At 37.9% G+C, this 7,358-nt stretch overlaps 1 pseudogene; it reads right to left on the bottom strand.

Annotated features, from left to right (window-relative positions):
- Window positions 1-642: 642 nt before the first annotated feature.
- Window positions 643-1,332, bottom strand: LOC112916568 (protein PBDC1-like; annotated as a pseudogene).
- Window positions 1,333-7,358: the final 6,026 nt, after the last annotated feature.

Below are 7,358 nucleotides of genomic sequence, written 5' to 3'. Positions count from 1 at the left end.
TTTTTTTAAGATTTTATTTATTTATTCATGAGAGACACAGGGAGAGAGAGAGAGAGAGAGGCGAGACACAAGCAGAGGGAGAAGCAGGCTCCATGCCGGGAGCCCGATGTGGGACTCGATCCAGGGACCCCAGGATCAGGCCCTGGGCCAAAGGCGGCGCTAAACCACTGAGCCACCCAGGGATCCGGTGTAATATCTTTTTTAAATGTTTGGCCGAATTCTCCAGTGAAACCATCTGGACCTGGAAATCTCTTTTCAGAAGATTTTGACTATAGATTCAACTCTTTCATTAGTTATAAGGCAATTTGGGTTATTTAAGGCAAGTTTCATGAATTTTGATATTTTGAAGTTAAAAATTAAAAAAATTATTTTTTATTATTTTATTTTACTCTGCAAGTTTTTTTAAAAAAATATTCTATTTATTTATTCATGAGAGACACACAGAGAGAGACAGAGACGTAGGCTGAGGGAGAAGCAGGCTCCCTGCAGGAGCCGGATGTGGGACTCGATCCTGGAACTCTGGGATCACACCCTGAGCCAAAGGTAGACACTCAACCACTGGGCCACCCGGGTGCCCTGGACATACATTTAACCACAGAGATCTGTGCAAGTGGCATCATGGAATCTGTAGACTTAGCTGAGTCACAGCTTCCAGAGTGCTATTCCCTGTCTCCCTAACATAGCTGTTTCACCACTCTTGCTGATTTCTTTGTTGGCTTCTTTCTCTTTTTCTTCTCCTTTGTTTGTTTTCGCTTTTTCTCTTTCTCTGTTGGCTCCTTTCTCTTCTGCTTGTCCACTGTCAGCTCCTTTCTCTCTTCCATGGTTGCCTTCTTTCTCTTCTTTGTCACGAACACTGGTGTAAACTGCTTTGTTATAGCCTTCCCGGTTCCGAGCAATTTCAATAGCAAGAAATTGTATCCTGGGGGCAAATATGGTATTTTCCTCAGTGTAGCCCTGAGAACAATCCAGTCACAGCAAAGTACCACAGTTGAAGTCTTCTACAACCCCATCAAACTTCAAGCAGAATGGTCCACTTCTCTTTAGTGGACTTTGATTTGAGTTCTTCTGGATCCAACACATCTATCCTGAGTTTCCAAAAGTTTTCCAAAACTCAGAATAGATTTGGTCATCCACTGTGGTGAGTTTCAGGAACTGTGGCTTAACTGATGAAATCAGCTTGTAGTAGACTTCAGCATGCTGCATTGCTTTCATGGCCCAAGCCATCTTGATATCAGGATCATTGCCATAAGACTCGGCTGGGAGAGAAAGAGCATGTGCCATAGACACCAGTTCCCCAGGAACCGGCTCAGTAGTTCCCCTAGTTGTCTCCATGTTGAACCCTACAAAGCCAGCACCCGTTTCCTGGAAATGACTAATTTGCGTGTAGTGTATGTAACCTGTTGGAAAAGTGCAAATTTTTAAATTCCAGTTAGTTAACATACAATGTAATACTAGTTTCAGATGTAGAACTTAGTGATTCATCACTTCCATCCAACATCCAGTGCTCATCACAAGTGTCCTCTTTAATACCCATCACCTACTTAACACATTCCTCTGCCCACCTCCCCTCCTATAACCCTCCCTCAGTTTTTCTTCTATAGTTAAGAGTCTGTTTTCTGGTTTGCCTCCCCCCTCCCATGTTCATCTATTTTGTTTCTTAAATTCCACATATGAGTGGGATCAAATGGTATTTGTCCTCTGACTGACTTATTTTGCTTAGCATAATACTCCCTAGCTCTATCCACATCATTCAAATGGCAAGATTTCATTCTTTTTTATGGCTGAGTGATATTTCATCATATACATAAACCACTTCTTCTTTATCCACTTATCTGTGGATGGACATTTGGTCTCTTTCCATAATTTGGCTATTATTAATAATGCTGCTATAAACATGGGAGTGCATGTATACTTTTGAATCAGTATCTTAGTATCCTTTGGGTAAAAACCTAGTAGTACAATTGCTGAATTGTAGGGGGAGCTCTATTTTTAACTTTTTGAGGAACCTCCATACTATTTTCCAGAGTGACTGCACCAGTTCACATTCCCAACAGTGTAAGAGGATTCCCTTTCTCTGTATCCTTGCCAATATGTGTCATATCCTGTGTTGTTAATTTTAGACATTCTACTGGTGAAGTGATATATTGTTATAGTTTTGATTTGTATTTCTTTGATGATGAGTGATGTTGAACATCTTTTCATGTGTCTCTTAGCCATCTGGATGTGTTCTTTGGAACAATGTCTATCATGTCTTCCCATTTTTAAAAAAGATTTTATTTATTTATTTGGGGGAGAGAGAGAGAGAGAGAGCAAGAGCGAGCACATGAGTGGGGGTAGGGGCAGGGAGAGAGGAAAAAGCAGACTCCTTGGTGAGCAGGGAGCCTGATGTAGGGCTCAATCTCATGACTCTGAGATTATGACCTGAGCCAAAGGCAGACACTTAACTGACTGAGCTATCCAGGCACCCTTTCTGTCCATTTTTAAACTGGATTATTTATTTACTGGGTGTTGAATTTTACAAGTTCTTTATAGATTTTAGATACTTACCCTTTAACAGATGTCATTTGCAAATATCTTCTTCCATTCTATAGGTTGTCTTTTAGTTTTGTTGATTGTTTCCTTCCTTCACTGTGCAGAAGCTTTTTATTTTGATGAAGTCCTGATAGTTTATTTTTGCTTTTGTTTCCCTAATATTTCGAAGTTTTTAAGGAATTGGTCTGATTCATCTTAGTTGTTCTATTTATGTGCATTGAATTGTTTGTAGTATTCTTTTATCATTCTTTTAACATCTGAGATTTGTAGTGATTCCTTCTTTCTTTCCTGATAATTGGTAAGTGTGTCTTTTCTCCTATTTTATTGTTGGTCTTGCTAGAGGTTTTCAATTTTAATGATCTTTTCAAAGAACCGCCTTTTGGTTTTGTTTTCTCTTGTGCCCCACCCCTCTCTCTCTCTCTTTTTTTTATTTAGTTAGTTTTAATCTCATTGATTTCTGCTTTTATCTTTACTAATTCTTCCCTTTTGTGATATTTTTGTTTATTATACTTTTTTTTTAAAGATGGAAATTTAGTTTATCGATCTGAGACTGTCTTCTTTCCTAATATTAGTATGTAATGACATGATTACTGCATAAACACTGCTTTAGCTACATATCACACCTTTTTGTATGTTATATTTTTATTTTCATTCAGTTTAAAGTATTTTCTGACTTCCCTTGAGACTTCCTGTTTGATTTATGGATTATTTAAGTGTGCTTTTAAGTTTCCATATGTTTGAAGCATTTTTTTTTTTTTTTTGCTGTTTTTGATTTTTAACTTAATTCCTTTGTGGTCAGATAACTTTGTATGATTTAAATTCTTTTATGCTTGATGCGGATAATTTTATGAGCCAGTATATGTTCTTTCTTCTCCTTCTTAAAAAAATTATTTGTTTATGTTAGAGAGAGCTAGTGTGCGCATGCAAGGGGTGGACGGGTAGAGGGAGAGAGAGAGAAATCTCAGGCAGTCTCCCTGCTGAGTGTGGAGCCCCACTCAGGGCTCAATCTCCCAACTCTAAGATAGTGACCTGAGCCGAAACCAAGAGCTGGTTGCCCAACCAACGATGTCATCCAGGCACTCCACAATAAAGTATTTTAAAATTAACTCTGACATTAAATTTTTTAGACATAATGCTATTTCACACTTAATAGACTGCAGCATAGTGTAAACAACTCGTATACATAAGGAAACAAAAAAATTCATTTGACTTGCTTTATCGTGATATTTGTTTTATTGCAGTGGTCTGGAACTGAATCCACAGTATCTCTGAGATATGCCTGTGCCCAGAAGTAGAATTGCTGGATCATATGCCTTGTGCTTCTTTTTTGGCCTTGTGTATTTTTTGAATATAGATTTAGTGATATTAAATTTTGCCATATTAATATTGACATATGTCCTTTTCACCCATTCCATTTAATCTATTCATTATTTCAATGTGTATAATTGCAGTAACTGATAATCCCTTGTTTTAATATATCTTCAACCAAGCCACTGATTAAAGCATTGACTAGATTAAGAGTAAGAAAAAAAACCTTGTAAGACTGTTATAAAAGACCTATAGATTAATTAATTCATTCATCACATTTTATTAAGTGCCTACTGTATGCCAGGTATTTTCTAATCTCCTGGGGATATTAAGGCGAATAAAATTAAATCTGTTGACAGAGATCCAGAAAACAATGTACTTTGGGTATTGCTCTTCAGTCATCAGAATGCACCTAACTTTACTAAATCAACACAAATATTTTGAGCCTGGGTCAGGATCTGTGATGCATAGAGAAGGTACAGCATTGAACAAGCCAATGACAGTCCCTGTCATCATAAAGTTGTCAGTCTTATCTGTACTATCATCTTGTTTTGGTTGCTACATTTTGCCTACCAGGCTATCATGAAAGAAACTTTGTCATGACTTTCTGAAATCCCTAACTCATATCAGTGATCCTGCTCTACCAATGTAGATATCTTATTAGAAAAGAAAAAGAGGTTAATTGCTCTGAGTTATCTCTAGTTTCTTTTCTAAATGCTAACCAACTCTATGTTTAAGCCACTTTACATTTTCTAAAGCCTGATATCAGCAAATCCTCAGAATCTAGAATCCAGTCTTTCCCTTTCAAAAAGGCAAGCTATTTATCTTTAATTTTAACTACTCTCTGCCAACTTGAACTGTATCCAACCCATTTTCCATCTTGGTAGACCTCCCTCTATCTTCTATTGTCCATTTCTGCTCTGTTTTTAGACTTTACCTTCTTTTTCTCTGGTTATATTCCCGCTTATCTCTCTTGGAAGCTTCTCTAGAGGGAGGAAGTGGATAACCACAATCAGAGCAACTGATCTTTAGAAAGAGAACCACAAAGATGATGAATCCCATTGCTATTATCTGTGCTTAGGTCTTACTTTGAATATAGATGTTTGGTATTAGACCAATATTCATTAGTTGTATATATACTCTCTTGGTTTGACTGTGTTTCAAGGCTAGGAGAGTGATTGCATATGGAACTGTTGGCAGAAAGGAGTTACTTCAGGACAAAATGAGTTAAATAGAAAGTATTTATATTTTCTAGATATGGCAGTGCCTGTTCCTCTTATGGGCACTTTCTCAGTGCCCCTGAAATCCAGATAAAACTCTAAGTATGAAAAGAGTCATTACTATTAAAACCAAAATCTTCTCTTTCCTCTCTTGTAATGATAGCATGATAATTTCCATACATTGAGAGTTGATTAATACTTAATGTTGAATTCCAGTGCTAGTAACTTCAAAAGGCGCTGGTAAATCTTGTGATCCAGCCACCTTTCTGTGACAGATATAGCTATTACCTTACTTAAGACACTTTAAAGTAATGCAAACAACAGCAATAAAAACAACAGTGCAGCAATGACTCAGTCTCTTGCAAAACCCTGATTCCACATGTATGCTATGCAAACTATACTTCCAAGTAATTGCCTTATACTGTCCTCCCTTTCTCTCTCATTTCACAATACAAGACTTTCCCACTAAAATCAATCACTTTTTGTCTCAGCTCATGTTTTCCTATGTACAGGAGTTAGAATGGTTCTGGACAGTTAATTAGCCATAAATCCATCTCTAAAACACAGAACCCATCAGCTGCTTTTGTAAATTCTTGATGTTCCATTTTGCTTCAGTGCCTTTTTTATAAACCTAATTGTGTTGATGCACTGGCATATTTATTGTTCACCTTTTCACCCTTTAGGCTGATCCCTGGCTGCCCACGGGGTCCTTTCAATAGATCAAAACCACAATCCCCTTGTGTAAGAAAGGTCACATTTACTCTGACAATGGGAACCCACAGCCATGTGTTGCCTCAGTGTGGGTCATCAAGGGGCACATCAAAGCAAGGCTGTGACTTGCATGGATCCCTTTTGAGTTTTTATTTTCCCAGTTTCAGACAGAGGCACAGGAATGATTTTTTAAAAAAATCTTGACTGTCATCTCACACTCATTAAGAGTTCTGAGAGGGAAAATGGGAAGTGCTTATTAAAAAGAAATGTCTTAAAAAAAAAAAAAAAAAGAAATGTCTTTTCTCCACTCAAGCTTGGGCCAGAATTTTTCTGGATGTGACTCAGGACAAGTAAAGAATAGAGTGGGAGAATCTGGCAGTTAAGAGAATTCAGCTGTTAAGCTTCCTGGACAGCAAGAGACATGTAGAGGAAGTGAGTTTTGCCATCTGCTAGGTTAGTTTGCTCATTTATCCTTTTTTCCATCCATCCATCTATCCATCATCCATCCATCCATCCATCCATCCATCCATCTGTCCATCCCTCCCTTACATTGTAGAGATGTTAGAAGCAGAGACCCCTTTGGGGCATGAATGAGGTTTAAAGACTATGAAGATGGGAATTTGGGTAAACTGGAAGGCACAGGCCCCATCTTAAAGAGGTGGCCGCTACTCAGTCTTCTTAGCATCTTCTAAGCAAGAGTACAGGTCCAGTGTGAATTGAATTCAGCCCAGTGTGAACAAAATTCTCAGAGAAGCAGAAAACCAGCTTTTAATGAGAGATCTCCCAACTTTTAAATGTTGACGACAACTGTTTGAAAGTTGTAAAATCACTGTGCAGAATGGATCTGCAGGTTGAATTTGACTAACACTTCAGGACATCCAAAGCTCCACTGTCCTCCTAGAGTTTAGAGGAGAGCTGATGAGGCCAGAAGTGATTCCACTACCAAGTAGTGGATGATGAAGGCCAAATGGGAGAGAAAATAGTGATGATTTCAAGGAGAGAGTTTAAACTTAGCTGGGATAATCACGACTTCTTGGAAAAGCTAAAACTTGATCTAGGCCTTAAAGAATAGCTCTTGAAGACCTGGAAGAATTTTTTTTTTCTGGAAGAGTTTTGATAGGCTGTGATGGAGAGACAATTAGGAACTGGGGAAGAAGACATATATAAAGGCCCAGAAATAGGCAATCTTGGGGTAAGGGTAAAGTATTGTATGTAATCAAATTGAGAGTTTGTGTAAATCTGGAAGGTTGAAACTAGATCATAGAGGGCTCTGAAACCAGATTCAGAAATTAAATTTTAACATTCAGCTGGCACTGAAGAGGCATTGAAGGATTTCAGAGAAATGAAAAAGACAAAATGTCTGAGGAATGTTATTTGATATCCGTGTATAGGATAATGAGAAAGGGGAGACTGTAAGCAGAAAACTGGAGATGATTATAGCAATGCAGGCATAAACCAGGAAGAAGCAGTGGTAAAAGAAAAGGGATGGAAGAAAATCCTGAGAAGAAAGCGTGAGCAAGAGTAATTTTTTTTTTTTAAGATTTTATTTATTTATTCATGAGAGACACAGAGAGAGGCAGAGACACC

This window comes from Vulpes vulpes, chromosome 3 (genome assembly GCF_048418805.1).
Source record: "Vulpes vulpes isolate BD-2025 chromosome 3, VulVul3, whole genome shotgun sequence".
Taxonomy (NCBI): domain Eukaryota; kingdom Metazoa; phylum Chordata; class Mammalia; order Carnivora; family Canidae; genus Vulpes; species Vulpes vulpes.
This window is presented reverse-complemented; position numbering and strand designations above follow the sequence as displayed.